Genomic DNA, 20,322 nt, shown 5'->3' with positions numbered 1-20,322 from the left:
AACGACCCACTAATTAGCTCAACCAAAATATATGCATGCTATACTCTATTACAAATAAGAAGAAAAAAGGAATAGCACAGTAAAATTAAAAATAAAAAAAAAACTAATTTCACAAAAGATTATCTCTCACTTTAATTACACAATGAATACATTTCTAAGAATTATCAAAATAATCTTAATAACATGTAATTTTTCAGTATGTGATTTGAAGATAGATATTTTTATTTAGTGATGTAGTTTGATTTGATATATCCACTAATATTTAAATTAAAAAAATTATTTAAATAAAGATATTTTTAATAATAATTATTTAATAATAATATGAAAAGAATAAAAGTTTATAGTTATAAAGGAAAGAAAAATAGAAATTTTATTGCAATCAAAAAGCTTAAAATTAAAGAAAAGATTACTTGTAGATATCATCCTTATCTGCAATGGTGTAATGGATTTTATCTTCTCACTCACAGTTCTCTTCAAAGACCTCAATAGAAACTCTCTAACATTGCTCGACCACAAACATCAAGGGTGTTCCACCTCCCATAATGCAGGTCAGGGACCACCAAGGCTTTGGGATACATTTGTACAAATTTTAAAGGTATCAACTATTTTATGATAAAACACCTGTCCACTAGACTAGTTAGAGATTAAAATGAGCATAATAAATGCAAATAAAAAAGAAAAAAGGGGCACTATATAAACATAAAAAAGCACCTTGTTTGCAACAAACTTGCTGTCTAAAGCTTTCACTTCTACCTGCTCATTAGATCAACTACCTTCTTTTAGATACAGTCTTTGTGGTGGACCATTAATGCAAAAGTGACAGCTGCAGGAAAGGGGGCTCATAAGGAAAGCTACAAAATGAAGGCTAACATGCATTAATAAATGACTCAAACATATTAACTCACTACCAGTAAAAACAGCCACATTGCCACAAGATAATCCCTTAAATACAAAATGAAGCAAATATGCTAATGCAATAATCAAGATAGGTAACTCAGTACAAGCTATTCTATTTTAGAATATTTTTTCACTCAATAGATGCTGAAACATAATAAAACAGCAAGTCATTGATACACAACTTCACATACTAGAGACATCTCCAATGACTGAAATCCTCTCCAAAGTATTCAACGTCTTTGCTCGACAGCATGAAGTATTCATTACATATCTGAAAATATACATTAAGATTCTGTATTAAATAAAACAGAAAATAGACAGATGTATTTACAAAAGCAAATCTGAAACAATCAGACAACATGATATAGGCTTGTTTCATCTGGCTCTTCACTTTTCCAACTAGGCAAACGTGACGGCTTGCTTGCTATGTTTGCATACAGAACTGGTTGTTGGGCAAATGTAAATAGTGCAATAAAAATTAAAAAATAAAAAAGAACAATAAGCAACATACTACTTGTGTGAATCAAGGAGGTAATATAAGTTTAAAATCTAACCAAAAAGCTGAGAGAAAAACAAAGGGAAAGTGCATCACAAGGTAAAAATTATATTCTAGTATAGTTAAACTTACTGCAATCTGCAAATTTCCCATCTTGACCGGCCCGTCCAGCTTCTTGGCAGTAGGCTTTCAAACTCTGATCAAAAAATACATATCCAATTATTTGAGATTTCTTCAACTCTATAATTAATAATGGCAGGAGAAATGTACTTTAAAAACAAACTTGTGGCCAACCATAGTCGATGATTCTTCTGACATGTTTTATTTGTCAATACCCATTACAAAAGCTATCGTAGCAACAATAACCTGATTGATAATACACATGCACACAACATACATGTTATTTGGAAAAACTTTTTATGGTTCCAGAATGAAGAAAATGATTGAAATTATGCAGTAAACACAAACAACATAGGAATAAACATGGGTAAAATACAATTCAGATCTGTGTCTCAAAATCACCAAAATTTCACAAAATTCAGTTCATTTTTTTGGGCGCTTGATTATGTAAAGACTTAAGCAGTAGAAAACAATAAATTACAAAGAAACACCAAACTTAGATGTATAATAAGCATGGCAGGGCTTCAAACAGCCAAAGCCATCAAAGTCAGATGAAATTCGGGAAGGGGGGATGAAGAGATTTGGTATGCAAAGTTGCAAACACGTGAAACTCAGAAAGCCCATCAAAATCAGATTAAAAGTTCCATTCATTTATATAATAATTATGTGAATAGCACACCACATATATAAGAAGATGCAATGATATCATACATATCCGATAACTGGCCATCTCAATTCAAATAAAACACTTTAGCCCCTCTTTAAACCCCCCTTCCCGTGGAACATCCACAATATTTAGTTCAGGCTCCAAAAGCATACCTCTATAGTATTTTCACATGGTGCACTTGACATGTTTATCAAACATGGTCTTTTAGAAAGGATAGTTATGCCTGAACGCTTTAATTTAAAGGCCTACTTTTGCAATGCCACCTTTAATCAATCCAAAAGCCATATTAAAATAGTCTAACGAGTAGCATTAGTAGTGGTAATACATATTATATAATGAATTATTTAATTAAATAAACCAACCCAACCAGCCTAAATGGCCTTTTAAGATAACAAGGATTTTAAAAAAAGTCAGCCAAATTTCTTTTTTAAAATGGCAAGGTAATCAACCATTAAAGGAGTCAAGCAATGGGTCCCTTAAAAACCGACTAGCCTGCACTCTAATGTACGCTTACCAAAATATAATCAAGCAAAATCCTATAGTAGAGAGAGAAGTCTTTCCAATTTCTTTTTTCAAGAATTGATTTTTTACGAAAAAAGAAGAAGTTATTATCAAGGGATTTACATTTACTTAAACAGTCAAGTTATCCCAAATTGACAAGCTAGAATTATTGATTTGTCAACAAGGATAACATCTGATATAAGAACAAAAGTCACCTACAATACCTCTCTTGCTCGTGGATCTGTAGACAGAATTCAAAGAAATCACAAACAATTACCTAAATTGCAGACACGTGAGCATATGTAGTACGTTTTCACGCTTGCTAGACCTAATCACACAAGTGAAGTGATTGCTAGGTGGAAAAATTCAATAGTTCTATTCACATTATAAAAGATGTGCAGCAGGAATACCCGGAAGAATAGCTTGATCAACGCACACTTGATTGCTTAGCATCTCAATCATCCTCTTATCAGTGGGAACTTTACGCCTCACTATTTAATTAACAACCAGAACAGAGTTAACTTTCAGCTTTCCAGCTTTAAATAATCAACTAAACCAGTTTGCTTTAAGGCACTGCATAATCAACTGACCAGAAACTTCCACAATATTCCCAGGAACAAGATCAGTTGCAGGAAGTATGGAAAAAAAACCTGCAAAAAAAAGACTCTGCCTAATTCAAAATTTGTACTAGAACTTCAAGATGACAATCTTTACAATTCAACAGACAGAAGAAAGTAATCGCACAAAATCTTTAATTACTAAGAGGGTGCCCAGAATGTGCCACATGTGAAGGACGGAAAGTAATTCTCCAGTCACTCTTTCATATCTTAATGCATTTTATTTGATCAAAATTTGTTGTTTTCCTTTCTCTATTTTCAAAAAACATATATATTTAACACTCTCCATTCTTTGTCCTAAGATCTTTGATTATTTATTTATTATAAAAGAAGAAAATCATTCAAATGCAAAAAAAAAAAAAAAAAAAAGATATTCTCCAACCAAAAAAACATAAGCCCCGAAAAAATCAAGTAAAGGTTGTCAATCTATTTGTATATCTTAAATAAATGCCTCAAAAACTGCCATCAGCACAACAACAAAAAATAACTAAGAAAAGCACTTTGTCCGATTTAAGACAGCAACATTAAAGAGAAAAACCCTCACCAGTAACAAAGGCAAAATAGAATCAGAAAGAAATGAAACAAGAAATTGAAAAGTAGAGAAGCAAAAGCAATACATAATTTCTACCTTCCATCCGCACAGGGTCACCAGTGCGAAGAACCCTAATATTCATAACCAACGGTTGCTGCACCACAAGAAAAGAACAAGAATCAAACGAGAGTGTTGCACAAGAATCAAAGACAAACAAGAATTATAAAAAAAATAAAACAAGAAATTCAAAAACAGAGAAGCAGATGCAGAGCATAACATCACCTTCAATTTCTACCTTTCATCGCCACAAGGTCATTAGAGCAAGGAACTCAAATATCCATATGGACCGTTTGCCACACCTAGCAAAAAATAAACAAGATTGAAAGAAGTGTTGAACAAGAATCAAAGAAAAATCCTAGTGAGTAACGAAGACAACAACAATTAGCAAGAAATGAAACTAAAATTTTAAACCAAAACGAATGACAACTGAAACAGAGTCACACACAATAGTTATAAATTGAGAGAGAGAGGGGCTAGAGACATGAAAGAGGAATAAACTCGCGCGGTGGAATCGACAGTGAATTCATTTAGTGGAGGAGAGAAACCTATAAATAGACCTAGACCTGTTTTGTGGAACAATTTCTCGCATTTATTAGTAAGTTAAAATTATTAAATATTTTAAAAAAAAAACTGGTAAAAAAAATTGCAACTTAACGAAACAATCCCTTTAAGTTTTAAATATTAAAATTCTTTTTATTGTTATAATTTTATTCTAATATGATTTGTTTGATAAAAAATTATTAATAAGTTTTATTTAAAAAGTATAAAAATGCTTTATTTATTTGAATTTTAATTCTCAAACTTCCTTAAAATTAATTATTGTTCATTAACATGAAAAAATAAGATATTTTTACGATACTACTTATAATTTAATTTTTTAAATAAAATATAAATTTAATTTGATTTTGAATTTCTTATTTTATTATTGAATTTTATATCCTCTAAACTTTAGAAATAAAATTTTGTTATTACAAATTCAAAAAATTTCACTTTATTTTATTAGGGTGATTTTGTTATGTCTCAATTTCGATTCATAAGTTAATACAATATATAGTCTTTTATAATAGTTAGCTTTTAAAAATTAAATCTTAAAAAAAACAATTAAAAGAGATAAAAAAGTTACTCTTACTTCTTGTACATTATCACTAAACAAAAATAAATAGATAAATAAATAAAAACATGTTTTAAGTAAAAAAAATAGTATAAAATTAAATTTAAGATTATTTTTAATTTATAAATAGAAGAATACTTACTTTATTTTACATGAACAAAATACAATACATAACAATATGAGGAAAAAAAACCAAAAATAAAAGAATATGAAGATATTATAAATGCAAATATACGTATGATATTATGTAACATAATTGATATATATATATATATAATATAATAATAATAATAATAAAAGTTTGACTAAATAGATGACTTGAGAAGATTAAAATCTTTGATAAATTAAATATAAGTTATATATTAAGTTTCATGCATTATTAGTATTCTTTTGTATTTATTGTATATCCATTTGAAGATTATAATATATTAATATAAAAACAATTCATATTTACAAAGTGGATATATTTATTCTATTTAAACTAATAATTTTGGTATTTTAAAAATATTTTTATTTATATTTAAAACAATGTTGCACAAAAATTTTTCAAATGAGACAAAAGACAAAGTTATTTTAAATGTCCAACATAAAATCATATTAATTTAGTAATAGTCAATAACAATTAAAATAAAGATATAAAGTAAAATTTTAAATAATATATTTAAAATAATGTTGCACAAATTTTTTTTTAAATGAGACAGAAGACAAAAAGTTACTTTAAATGTCCAACATAAAATCATATTAATTTTGTAATATATAAGTATTAATTACGTAACTAAAGAGTAATTTTAAAAATATATAAAAGGATAAATTTAATTTTATCAACTAAATTCACTACTCTGTTTTTAATCTTTGATGAATTAGATAATGAGAACCTATATAAACCTTCTAAGATACAATTTAGTAATACACATTTATTCCAAACAAATTTATGTGTTTATTTATAATCTAGATTAGAAAAATACTAAAGAGTGAAATTTTAAAAAATTTAATTTATTTACAAACATAGTAACATTTTAAGAAAATAAAAAGCATAAAAAAACGTGTTAAAATATAATGATTAATGTGTTAAAAATATTAATAATATATGATATGATTAAATATGTTTTAATTTGTAAATAATTCAAAAAAAAACTATTATATTATTTATCAGAAGAATAATGTTTTCAATTACAATTAAATTATTTATATACAATTCTAAATATGTTTAATTTAACAAAAGTCATAAATCCTCTTACATCTTAAAGTTTTTCGTTTTCAATAAATTTCAATATATAATAAAAAGTACTAGAAAGGAATTGTCAAAACACTCACCTTATGAAAAAATGTAAAAGTTTTATTTTAAAAATATCATAAAAATATCCTTAAGGTTGTCCAACACAAGAGGAGGAAATCATTGCCGAGATTTCTTAATTAGAATGAGTCCGAACTCAATTCATATTGTCTGTTCTTTCGTTATTTTTAGATTAATACATTAATTATAAATTTTTAAAGAGAATAAACTCTAATTGATTAGAAAAAAGTCAATATTAATTAAGAGAAAAATATTATACACATAGACTCTAATTGGTTAGAAGATATATAAGTATTAATTAAGTAACTAAAGAGTAACTTTAAAAAATATATATAGGGATAAATTTATTTTTATCAACTAAATTCACTACTTTGTTTTTAATCTTGATAAATTAGATAATGAGGACCTATATATACCTTCTAAGATACAATTTAGTAATAGACATTTATTCCAAACAAATTTATATGTTTATTTATAATCTAGATTAGATAAATACTAAAGAGTGAATTTTGATATTAATGTAGCAAGATTTTCAGCTCAGATTCTCATATACATTTATATTGTGCAAATATTGAGCATTAAAAATAAGTATCACATGTGCTCGATAAAATAAACAACAAAAAAAAAGCATACCAGCGGAGTTGTCTAATCATGCTCATCCATAATGCATACATCAAACCTCACATTGATAACAAGACTTGCTCATCCATAATGCATACATCAAACCTCACATTGATAACAAGACTACAAACAAGTATCTGTGACAACTTTGATCATTTTAGACCAAATCTTGGAGTCTACAACCATAAGATAATGAAAAAGAAACAAAGGAGAATAGTTTTTTCATCCTATAATAGGAATCATGTATTTGCGACATTAGAGTCCTAGAAAATCATTAAATGTTCTTAATATACATACATAATTGACAATGCGGCACACCCACATATAATGCACTTATACACAGATAATAGATATCAAAGTCAATGACAACCATTAAACATGAAGACACATACTAAACATCAACACACATGATAGACATAGAGACACTCAAGGCACACAGGCCGACAAAGTCAAAACATAGCCACACATAGCCACACATAGCCAGTGAGAGATACAAAAACAAACACACATAGAAACACAAAAACAAACACATCCAAAAATAGAACAAATAAAGACAAACACAAAGAAAGAGACACATAGAGCACCCATACAAACATAAATACAAGGAAAGAACAATTTAAGTAAATAATCCATATTTTTCCAATCAAACATGTTTTCATTTAGATCCATGGACAATGGAGAATAGATCATAGAGGACAACTTAAAATAAATAACATGCACATACATTATATTCCAGCAACATGGGGAGTAATATTTAATGATATGACATAAAAAAGACATTATAACATGTTGACATGGATATATGTGCTTTTAGTTTGATAACTAAATTACCAAAGGAGAATATGTATAGTTGGTTAGCAAAATGGATGTTCCTCTAAAGGCTTCCAAAGCATAGACCAATGTGGACATTTTCCTTGTTCCAGGCATCCACAACATACACCAATTATAACTGCATTATATTTTGCCACAAGTAAACGAAAATTAATAACAAAGTAGTGTCACACAAAAATCATTTTTTTATAGCAACTGGCATGTTAAATTTAGAAAAGAAATTCAAGAAATTGCAATTATAATTGTTCCTATACATGCACAAAAAATTGTATTTAAGGGACACATAAAATACAAACATACCAATATGCCTTTTAACAATAAGAAAGTGAATCTAGATAACTTAGCTGAAGCTTCTTGAGATTGTCTTTACATGCCTCAAAAATGTGTCCATGATTGAAATTCCAAAGCTGAAATCAAATTCAAGTGCAAAAAGTAAGGCAAAAAAAACTATCTTAAAATTAGTGCAAAACTGAAACTATCCCAAAATCTTAAAATTCACCGATCTCCTGAGACCCTCCACCTACATATAACAATAAACAAAAAAAAATTGCAAGAATTGCAACATGCATACTTCTCTCCCGCAACATGTGAGACAATGAGTAAGCATCATAAAATAGCGCAGTTTAATTTCTGTAGTTTAAAAACCTAATAAGTAGTTGAAGTCAATCAAAATAACAATTATTCATGCATAATACTTGTAAAAATAAATTCGTTTATGCATCGTGAATCAGACACAATCAAAGACTGTTTGTAAGACAGCACTAAACCAAAGGAAATTAGGAAAATCCTTAACAAATTGCAATACACGAAGTCTTGCCATCTTCACCGCGACAATTTCACAAGTATCATACTGCTTCACTGCAACAAAAATAAAAATAAAAAATGAATGATAATTTTTTATTGATGGCAACAATCTCAAAGGTCATGTTTAAGATTATTTATACATAAGGAGTTAATTTTCATAAACCATATGTGATTGCTTAACATTATTTACTTAAATCTAATATTGATGTTTTAATTTATTGTTTTCAGAGTGAACATTCATCCTTCCTTGAATAGATCTAGAATACCAAAGTGAGAGAAGTCAATAAATGTTTTGTACAAAAAATATGTCAGCAGATAAATTTTGAAGACTCAAATCAGGAAAATAATTTGTTTGGATTTTCAAAATCAGGTTTAAAATTAGTTTTAAAACCAGTTTATGATTAGAAACCCGTTTGGTTCAAAGCTAGTTTAAAATCATAAAACAGTTTTTTAAACTAATTTTAACAAAATAAATAATATTATAATTTATCTTACATGCAGACTTTTTTTTATTTTTAAATATGTTTAAAACTCTTATGAAACCAATTTGGCTTTAAAATCAATTTTAAAATCAATCTAGTTTTAATATATATTTCAAATCATAAACTAGTTGAAAACTATAATCAACTTTAAGACTAAATTTTAATTATAATAGTTTTAAAAACCAGTTAGAAACGACAATCAACTTTAAAACGTATTTAACATATCGACACTTTCTCCCTTTTTTTATCTTGTTGACATCAAATGTAAGTATGCTGCAATGGTTATATACGCAGATAATAAATTCACAAAACATAATATAAAATCATTATCATTATATATAATTATAAAATATATATATTATATATACATATATATAAACATAAGAAATGACAGAAATTGGAATAAAAACATTTATATGAACAAAACCTTAGGAAGTCTTGTACCATATTGATATAGAGACACCTGGATTGTCAGATTCTTGCATCTTATTGAAATAAAGCAGAGGCAGAAACACACAAGAATATAAAAGTTTCAATACACACGACTTCTCTACAAAAAAAAACAAAGTCAGATGCTTGCATCTCATTGAAATAAAGGGGAGGGGGAAACACACAAATAAGATAAAAGCCTCATTACACACGACTTCTCTACAAAAAAACAACTTCAACAATGAAAATAACAAAAAATAAACAAAAAGATTTAAAAAAGATGTACCAAATACATCAGAGGCTAGGCTACATATAATGTATTTTATAACTATGGTTAAAAATAAACAACCAGGAAAAAAAAAGAATAAAAAACACATTCATAAAAAAAATGTTAACATGTTGCAAAAGAAATGTGTTAAAATAAAATGTCATAAAAATAAAAAAGTAAAATTACGGGACCGGCCCCTAAACATGAGACTTGAGAATATAAATTATTATGCTTTAGTACCACACACAGCGAAATTTTTTGAAGCTTATTTATATCACATCAATCAAGAAAAAACATATAGACAATAACAAATAAAGAAAGCCTTAATTCTGTCATCACTACTGAAACCATCAGGCTAATTGAGCAATTGCAACATTGTTCATTCTAATCAAGAAAATGATTTGTTTGGATTTTCGAAATCAAGTTTAAAATTGGATTTAAAACCAGTTTATGATTAGAAATATGGTTGGGTTTCAAAGTTAGGTTAAAATCATAAATCAGTTTTTTAAACTAATTTTAACAAAATAAATGATATTCAAATTTATCTTAAATGCAGACTTGTTTATTATTTTTAAATCTGTTTAAAATTAATTGATGGTTTAAATTCTTGTGAAGCCAATTTGGCTTAAAAATCAATTTACGGTTCAAAAACAATTTTAAAATCAGTCTAGTTTTAATATATGTTTCAAATCATAAACTAGTTGAAAAATGAAAACTATAATCAATTTTAAAACCAATTTGAAATGATAATCAACTTTAAAACGAATTTAAATTATTGACACTTTATCCCTCTCTTTTCCCCTTGTTAACATCAAATGTAAGTATGCTGTTACAGTTATACCCACATATAATAAATTCACGAAACATAATATAAAATCATCATCATTATATATAAATATAAAATATAATATATATATATATATATAAGAAATCAAAGAAATTGGAATAAAAACATTTATATGAACAAAATCATAGGAAATATACAAAAAGGTTGAAAATAGAATGTACCAAATACATCAAAGGCTAGAAATAATGTATTTTAGAAATATGGATAAAAACAACGAACCGGAAAAAAAAAAATAAATAAAATAAAATACACATTCAAGACTTTCAACAAGAATGGTATTCTTGAGTTTCGATGGGTAAAAAATTACAACTTTAGAAAATGAAGAGCTTTTCAATTTAAATCAAGAAGGGATGCAACATTGAATTGTTCAAGAATGTTGAAGAACTTTGATTAGTTTAGACCAAATCTCAGAGCCTAGAGTCGGAAAATAACGGAAAGGGGCAAGTAGTTAGTCATACATATGTGTAGAAAGTAATTCACCTCAAGGTCAAAGATCATCCCCAGAAAAGAGCACTCCGGTCATTTTGTAAAAAAAGTAGTACACATTAAATTAAACCTAAAAAAAACAAAAATGTCATCAGTACTCTTATAATTAAGTAACTTCTAATACTAGCATAAACTTTGCAAATTTAATTTAATTTCAAATTACTCACTTACCACGTGACAGGAACCCCAAGTCCCAACACATGAAATACAACGGAAACATGATCATTGAAATTTGCATACAGCGGATTAGTATCCTCTGGTCATCATTCTTGTTCTTGCATGCTATCAAAATCAATAAAAAAAGAAAAACACCGGTTTTGAAAACAAGAAAACGCAAGTTCAAGAAAGAACCAAGACCCAGAAAGAGGAAAAACAGCAATAAGGACAGCGAAGGATCCAGTCTCTCATAGCACTCCAAACAGAAGAGAAAAAAAATCAGAAAACAGAAACAAGAATCGACTTCAATTCAAAATCAAAGGAAAAGCAATCACAAGGTAAAGAAGAGAAAAGCAAGATCAAAGAAGGAAAAGTAATCACAAGGTAAAGAAGAGAAAGAGATGGAAGAGGTACAAACGAATAGGTACACTTGTCCGTGTTCTTTGACTTCTTTGTTCATTGTATCGTCTCTGCAGCCATTTCAACTTCGAAGGGAGAAGAACCCAAACGAATGATGACTGAAACACAATAGTTATAAATTTAGAGAGAGAGAGAGAAGGGGGAGGGGGTGCTAGAGACAGCGAGTGAGGAATAAATATTTTGTCGATCAATTTCTCACATTTATACGTAAGTTAACACTATTAAATATTTTGTTAAAAAAACTCGTCCCTTTAAGTTTTAAATATTAAATTCTTTTTACTGTTACAATTTTGTTTATTTTAATATAAATATAAATATTTTACTATAAAAATTATATTTTAAATTTATTATAAATAATTTATATTGTTATACAAAACTCTTTTAATCATTGAAATTTTTTTAAATATGTATTAAAATTAAATTTAACAAATAAGAATTGATAAATAAATAAATAAAAATAAGTGATTAAAGAAACTCTTAAAGAACATTTTCATTAAAAAAAGACTTCCTAAACTCGTTTAATATAATTATCTAATTTATATATAAATAGTTTTTAAAATATTTAATATATAATAATATTTTACAGAAAATATAATCTAAAAATTATCTTATTCTACTTTTTTTTTCTTTCCATTTCTTTTCATACATCCGTTTAGTGGTTTCATTTTAAAAAAAAAATAATAAGGAATTTAATTTCAAAAACTAAATTAATATAAAGTTATAATTGTTAAATGAATAATCAATAATTAATATTTTAATATTTTTTCTAAAGAATAAAGCTGCGAAGTATAATTGTATAAAATAAATTAGGGGTGGGTATGCGGACCGGTCCGGCCCGTTTAAGGCCCGGTCCGCGAAATCCGCATTTTTAACGGGCCGGATAAATCCGGTCCGCGAAATAAATGGACTTAAATTTTCAAGTCCGTATCCGGCCCGTGAAACCCGCGGATAAACGGATAAGTCCGCGGGCCCAATTAAATCTAAATTTTTTTAATGAATATTGACACATTTAATGAGATTTTGAATTTCTTTTTCTTTATTTAACCTATGAAAACATGAGGAAAAAAAATACATATAAAATGATATAAATATACTTCTAATAGTAACATCAAACATTATATAAATAATAAACCAAAGTCTTAAATAACAAAGTTTATACATTCTAAATTTCTAATAGAAATATTTAAGTCTCAATGCCTTTAAAATTTAAAGTCCAAGCATACCAACTATTAACCAAATATTAAAGCCTTACTACCTTAAAACTTTAAAAGTCTTAATACACAACCAAACAAATTTAAAGTTCCACATTTAAACGGGTAATCCGCGGGCTCGCGGATTAAATCCGCAAAATCCGCGGACTTAACGGGTCGGACCTAAAAAGTCCATATGATTATACGGATTAAAAAAATTGAGTCCGTTATCCGTGAAGTCCGCGGACTTACGGACCAGTCCGCGGACTCGAGTCCATATACCCACCCCTAAAATAAATTGAGTTTTTCTAAAGTTAAAAGTAACCCATGCACTTAGTTTTCATAAAAGTTTTCTAATTTTTTTTACCAATAAAAAATACAATAATAATTTTAAAGTTCAAACTCCATATCTTACATATGTAATTGTAATCCCTCACCAATAAATAGACCCTAATAATTTAGAAACTCTCTTATTTAATTATTCTTTATGTTACAAGTTAATACAAGAATAATTTATTTAAACTTTTAAAAAAATGATTATAAAATTATTATTTATTTCTTAAAAGATTGAAAATTGCATATTTTTAAAATAATCAACTTAGACAAACATATAGAAAAATATTCATTTTATTAATAAAAAAAATTAAATAAAAATAAATGGATCATTAATATATATAGAGAGAAAAAAATTATTTTGGACCAACAACTTATGATACATATTAAAAGAATATAATAAACTCTATATTGCTTATAATAATTTTGAAAACAAAAACAAAAAAGGCATGATCTTTTCTATAAGTTTTTCTTTTTAAAAAATAATTTATTCCAGTGAATGATTATATTGGGTTAAACATGCCAATTTAATTCAAGTTCAAAATTTAAAATCTAAATATATATGTAACTAAACAAATTTAAACGACCCACTAACTAGCTCAACCAAAATATCTACATGCTATACTCTATTACAAATAAGAAAAAAAAAAAGGAATAGCACAATAAAATATAAAAAAATATAAACTAATTCTTTGTCTCATGCTAGGTTAATTACACACATGAATACATTTCTAAGAATTATCAAAATAATCTTTTCGTAGATCTTGCAAATAAAAAATAATTAGAAACATGTAATTTTCCATGATGTGATTTGAAGATAGATATTTTTATTTAGTGATGTAGTTTGATTTGATATATCCACTAATATTTAAATTAAAAAAATATTTAAATAAAGATATTTTTCATCATTATTATTTAATAATAATATGAAAAGAGTAAGAGTAAAAGTTTAAAGTTATAAAGGAAAGAAAAATAGAAATTTTTATTAGAATCAAAAAGCTTAAAATTAAAAGAAAGCTTACCTTGTAAATATCATCCATATCTACAATGGTGTAATCTCGCAATTCTCTTCAAAGACCTCAATGAAAACTCTCTAACATTGCTTGACCACAAACATCATTAAAGCAACAATTTTTTTGGACATTAGGCCTTGGGTCAAAACTATAAATACCATTTTTTTTTTTTGTTGATGAATAAAAATTCCTCTCATTTCGAATTAAGGGACAACTAGAACATACCATTCCAGAAAAGTTGATTCATGACATCTCAAACATCTCAATTCATTTAGGGTCATTAAGCTTCAAAACATAACTTATTTTTCAAAACTCATCTCACACTTTCACCCACACTTTAAAAGTTATATAGGAAAGAACTGTCTTAAGATCATTAAGCTTCGAAAATAACATATTTCTGTGTCAAAACTCATCTTGTACATTGACCTACACTTTAAACGTTATAGAAGATATGATATGAAGATTGGGAACAACCTTAAAAGATTTATACTCTAATATTCATCCTATGTCGATCAAACTACTCATAATATAAGGGCAACCAAGATTTTACAAATTCAAGAAAGAACTAGAACACAGACAGACAGCAATAAGGACAGCAAAGGAGTCCAGTCTCATTGCACTCCAAACAAAAGAAAAGTAGAATCAGAGATATTGAAAAAAGAATCAAGTTCAATTCAAAATCAGAGAAGCAAAAGCATTCCACAATCGTCCTTGAATTGAAGAGACAAAAGAAAAGAAAAGAAACACAACAGACATATGAGGCATTGGGTGTGGAGAAATAAAGAAATTTCAGATTACAAAGAAAAGAAAAGGAAAAAAGCAAGTGAATTTGAACAGCAGTGAGGAGGAGACAGGCACTCAGTGAGGCAGACAAATAAAGCTCAAAAAAATATATATAAGATTGGAGTGAGTGAGATTATAAATAAGCTTGCCTCTGCCTTAAATTAAAATTTTAAAATAAAAAACATTTATGCCTAGTCTTATCTAGTTTACCTAATATCAATTATAAACAGAGAAAAAAAGCCAACATTAATTATACAATATGCATTTAAAAAAACAGTAGTTATATTATAATGATTTTATAACAATTTTGTTAAAAAGTTGTATTCTAAAATAAGGATTATGATGATGTATGAATAAGAGAATTCATGTAATAACTCCTTGGCTCTTCAGTCCAACAATATCAGTTTCTTTTTTTTTTGAGAAATGTGACCAATCATCAAGAGGGTTACATACAGCAACCTCAACCTCAACTATATATCTATCATTCACCCAAAAACCTCTAACAGGATCATATAAGTCAGCAAGAGACATGAAATTAGTGAAACCCTAACTCACGAGCATCAAACTGATGCTGTGATTCTGCAATATGTATCTCAATGAACACTTTTACAATAAAAGAAAAGAGAAGAAATACAACACAAATAAGGAATAGATATTCCTTTAAAAAAGAGAAATTTTATGGAGGCAAAAATAAAACCAACCATTCAACCTGCCATCAAACAGCTAAACTACAATCAAGCAGAATACCAGTAAGGCAATAACTAATGGGAAACCATTATAATTGAAGAACAGATTCGGTTCATCTCAACTCTGAAAGCTTGCCTCAAGGGAAGAGGATGGCACAAGTCATTAAAAAGTCCATTGTAACCATTATATGCCTAACCGATCTGGGATCTCAACACGCAAACCTCAATCTGACTAGACACCTCAAGGCTGAAGTTAGCAAGATTGGAAATTTGTAAATGTGATTAATAGTATAAGAACTGCATATACATACACTTGGGCAGAACAAACTCAATTTTTATCCTGTCAGAATTTATATCTCTGAACTATAATTTCAACTTAAAACTTGTAGAGAAAATCAATTTAAAAACAAAACTATAGAGCTATTTAAATAACAGATGAAAAAAAAAGGAAACACTAAAACCATCTACAAATTATACTTTGTTGCCTAAATGTAGACATACAGAACAGAACTGGTATTCAGGAGCTCTATATCCATTAAAATTCAGTACATTGTCAATATAGTGTACAAAAGAAACATAACAATATTCTCTAACAAGCCACTTGACAAATTAAACAGGTCAACAATAATCTAAAGAAAAAATATTGAAAAAAGAATTACCCACTCTACCAATTAAACACATTCACGCACGAAGTAGCAGAAAGAATCTTGAAAGTTTAAAATCAAATTACTTGTTGCCTATTCAATCAAGTCCACACATGACATGACAAAAAACAATTCTTGAGCTACTTAACAACATGCAAGATCACACCCCACCCCAACCCAAGTCCCGACACTTGAAATACAATATCTAAGCACACAAAGAGAGAGAGTTAAAAGAGCTATCCATAACATATTTTGACATTGCTTGCTATTTTGACATTGCTTGCTCACTCTCTAGCAATTAAAAATAAATAAATACCTCCAATCACATGCACAATCGCAAACCACAATTCACAATTGTAAAAACTTAAAAAAAGAAAATTCAACTAATTTTTCAACCTTTTATGAGTATGGTATATTAAATATCCAGAGAAAAACTGTCACTCATATTAATATTAATATTGATCAACAAACTTCTCATCCTCATTCCGTAGCCTTTCTGCCAAAAGATAATAGCCATCTTCAGCCAAATCTGCTTATGAGTTACTAAATCTCTGACAACAATCAGCCCAACAAAACAAGTCTTTAGGTGTTAAAATCTATATTTACCAGAAAATACTCTTACTCTATGTGTGCAACCGAAGAGAGTAGTGTGTTGGTAATGTTACTATTAGTAATTAATGATTAGTAAATGAGATTCTTTTTTTTTACAGCAATAGTGAGCAGATTATAATTTAAATAAATCTGATTGTTTATATTAAGGAAAATGATAATTATATATATATATATATATATATATGTATTTGTGTGTGTGAATATACAAATTATAAAAACAAATAACATTATATATGTAACTTATTGAAAATTTCTCATGCCCAAAGGAATTTATTTGAAAAGATAAATACAACTTAATAGACCTAACGATATCATCATGTAATCATTAAACTCGAGAGGGGAATAGACCACAGGATAACACTTACATAGTATTTGGAATAGATCACAGGATAACACTTACATAGTATTTGGAATAGACCACAGGTTAACACTTGCATAGTATTGGGTTAGAGGCTTATGAGAATCTTAAATATTCAATGTGAGAATGTTGTATTAAGTTATTTCTTCAATTATGCAATGTGCAATCCTGATCTTTTTATTTATATTTATGGGTCATAGTCTGGGACAGTAATTGACTAATAAAAAACCATTTATTTTATTCCTCTACTAATTTAAATTTTTTTATTATAAAAGATGAATAAACTATTCATTTTGTTTTAGTTTTCTAGAAAAAAGTAGGCGGGGAAGATGACTTGGAATTAAATATAGAATCCATCAAAGAAGGCTGTAATGATACATGGGTAAGAAATCAAGGAAGGATGTGTCCACATCTTGAGGATCAACTTTTACCTCCACCTAGGAAGCATAGAAGATTGACAGACGCAGTGCTCACTAAAACTCCTTGCAAGGCAAGACATTGTAATTACTATACTATTTTTTAACATTTCAGCTATTATGAGTATGATTTGTTTGAATATATGTTATGATAGGCTGTTTAACATTTTTTAGTTGGCCTATGCCTGGTGTTTGTGGTGCATTAAAATGGACACTTCATATATTTGAGTAAAATGGGGGAAAATGTTTTACCTGATACATGATGCTTTACTAATTTATTGGGTTCTGTGCACAAGAAATCCTATGAATGTGCTAGTTTTTTGGTAGTACTGATACCAATAGGAACACGAATATGATATAATACAGCTAGAAGAATACAACTAAATAAAAGAAGTACATGGCCAGCATTGATATAACAGAACTATTCATATCATATTATGTCATTGCTTCCTAAATCTTTAGCAAATAAAATAAATTTGTAAATACCACTCATCCCAAACATAGTCGCAAATCACAATTATCACTTGTAAAATTAAAAAAAGAAAAATCAATTAAAACAAAGACATTTGTTTACATCACTCCACACACTAACCGATTACATCACCATTAACAACCCATCATTTAATATCTACCTCTTATCGACACAAGGTCACCAGAGCGAGGAACTGTAACATCCATTTCCAGTGGTTGCTGCACCACACAAAATGAACATCAAAACATATAAAGAAAAACCTTGGTGAATAACCAAAACAAACAAGAAAATAAACAAAAAATGAAACAATAATAAAAAGAAATGAAACAAGAAATTGCAAAGCAAAATCTAAATTGTAGAGACAAGACAGAAGGAAAAGTAGAATGATGACATTTATCGGAAGAGGAGACATTCATGCGTGCAGTTTCTGTTGAAGAAATAGAGAGACTCTTAATAGTATAAAACCTAAACGAATGATGTGAAAGCAAACACACATGAAACAAATATAAATAGAAAAAAAAGAAGGGCTTGAGGCGGTGATCAAGGAAAAAGCTAGCGCTATAGAAGAAACTTTAAATTTGTTCAATGGAAAAAGAGAAAACGTACAAGACTTGTTTTGTTGAATAATTTATTGTGATTGTAAGTGTTAGAATAGCTTATTAGGGAAGCTTTTGTATTTGATATTATTTTCTTTTGTATGTCTGATCAGCAGTCCTAGGCTCTCAGCAGTCCTAGGCTCTTAGCCTTTTTCAGCCTATGTTGTATGTTTTTATATACTCAATCAGTAATGAAGAAAGTGTGAGAAACACTTTTCCAAAACCATCTTAACATTCAAGTGTTAGTAGTTTAACACTATTAAATGTTTTGTTCATAAAATTTGGTAAAATTTGATGCATTCGATATAGTTCATATGGTGACCTTCAAACAACTGTTGTATGGTGCCTTCAGTACCCTAATGCAAAAGAAAATCCATATACAAAACTCTCCTAAACAACACACATGTACAAAAATACAAGCATAAAATATGTAACATCACTGTTGGCAGTTTACCATAAAAAACAATGTACCTTCATTTTATCTTCTAACTTTTCACAAAGACCATTTTACCTTCATTATATGCCTAACCCATGTGGGATGTTAACACAAACCTCAACCTAACTGGACACCTCAAGGCTGATATATGCAAGGTTGGAAATTTGTAAATGTGATTAATAGCATAAGAACTAAATATACATAAACATGCAGTGCCCAAGTACAAAATGTAGTTTGTAATAAGCGATGGGATATTATTCCAACTCTTGAACAGAACAAACTCAATTTATATCCAATCAGAATTTAGATCTCTGAACTATAATATGATCTTATAACATGTACAGAAACCAATTAAAAACAAAACTATAGAGCTATTTTAATAGAAAATAATAGAAAATAAAAACCACTAAAGTCTCTAAGTCTCTACAAATTATAATTTGTTGCCTGAATGTAGACATACATAACAGAACTTTTATTCAGGAATTCTGATTCCATTATCAGTAAATTGTCAATGTAGTGTACAAAAGAAATACATCACAACATTCTCAAAAAATCTTCAGGTCCACACATATAAAGAATGAAAGAATCTTGAAACTCTAACTAGCTATTTCACCAATTAAACAGCTCAACATTCAATCTAATGAAAAAATCTTGCAAAAATAATTACCCACTTTGCCAATCCAACAAGTCCACGCAAAGTAGATAAATACTCTTAAAAGTTTAAAATCAAATTACTCACTAGCTTCATCAATCAAGTCCACCCACATGACAGAAAACAATTATGAGCTACTTAACATGCAAGATCACATGCCACCCCAACCCGAGTCTCGACACTTAAAACGCAACATGCAAGAACACAAAGAGAGTTAAGAGAGCTATCCATAACATATCATGACATTACTTCCTTATTCTTTAGCAATTAAAAATAAATAAATACCTCTCATCGGACACAATCACAAACCACAATTCACATTTGTAAGAATTAAAAAAATAAATACCAACTAACTTTTCAAATTTCAACCTGTTATGAGTATGCTATATTAAACATCCAGAGGAAAACTGTCACTCATTAATATCGCATATGTAGTGAAAAATATGATATTTATACCCAAAATAAAAATATCAATTCAAATTATAAATAAAT

At 28.2% G+C, this 20,322-nt stretch overlaps 1 protein-coding gene across 50 annotated transcripts in view; it reads right to left on the bottom strand.

Annotated features, from left to right (window-relative positions):
- The window catches only part of LOC109794015 (chromatin modification-related protein EAF1 A), a 43,234-nt gene that overhangs the window by 4,551 nt on the left and 18,361 nt on the right, over positions 1-20,322 (bottom strand). For 21 of the 50 annotated variants that reach the window (XM_083077324.1, XM_083077339.1, XM_083077316.1 and 18 more), the window contains 12 exons: positions 14,185-18,364; positions 11,235-11,737; positions 9,461-11,133; positions 7,748-8,605; positions 4,113-4,189; positions 3,927-3,984; positions 3,272-3,331; positions 3,092-3,172; positions 1,664-1,759; positions 1,526-1,589; positions 1,080-1,168; positions 411-823 (listed from right to left, as the gene is read on the bottom strand). The gene's annotated coding sequence lies outside the window, so the exon portion shown is untranslated. Of the gene's footprint in view, positions 1-410; positions 824-1,079; positions 1,169-1,525; positions 1,590-1,663; positions 1,760-2,332; positions 2,444-2,958; positions 3,010-3,091; positions 3,173-3,271; positions 3,332-3,926; positions 3,985-4,112; positions 4,190-7,747; positions 8,606-9,460; positions 11,134-11,234; positions 11,738-14,184; positions 18,365-20,322 lie in introns of all 50 variants that reach the window. The other 29 variants (XM_083077315.1, XM_083077341.1, XM_083077321.1 and 26 more) reach the window with 29 other exon arrangements.

The sequence above is a fragment of the Cajanus cajan genome, chromosome 6, assembly GCF_000230855.2.
Source record: "Cajanus cajan strain Asha chromosome 6, NIPB_CcT2T_4, whole genome shotgun sequence".
Taxonomy (NCBI): domain Eukaryota; kingdom Viridiplantae; phylum Streptophyta; class Magnoliopsida; order Fabales; family Fabaceae; genus Cajanus; species Cajanus cajan.
Note: the sequence above shows the minus strand (reverse complement) of the source record. Positions and strands in the feature narration are given on the sequence as shown.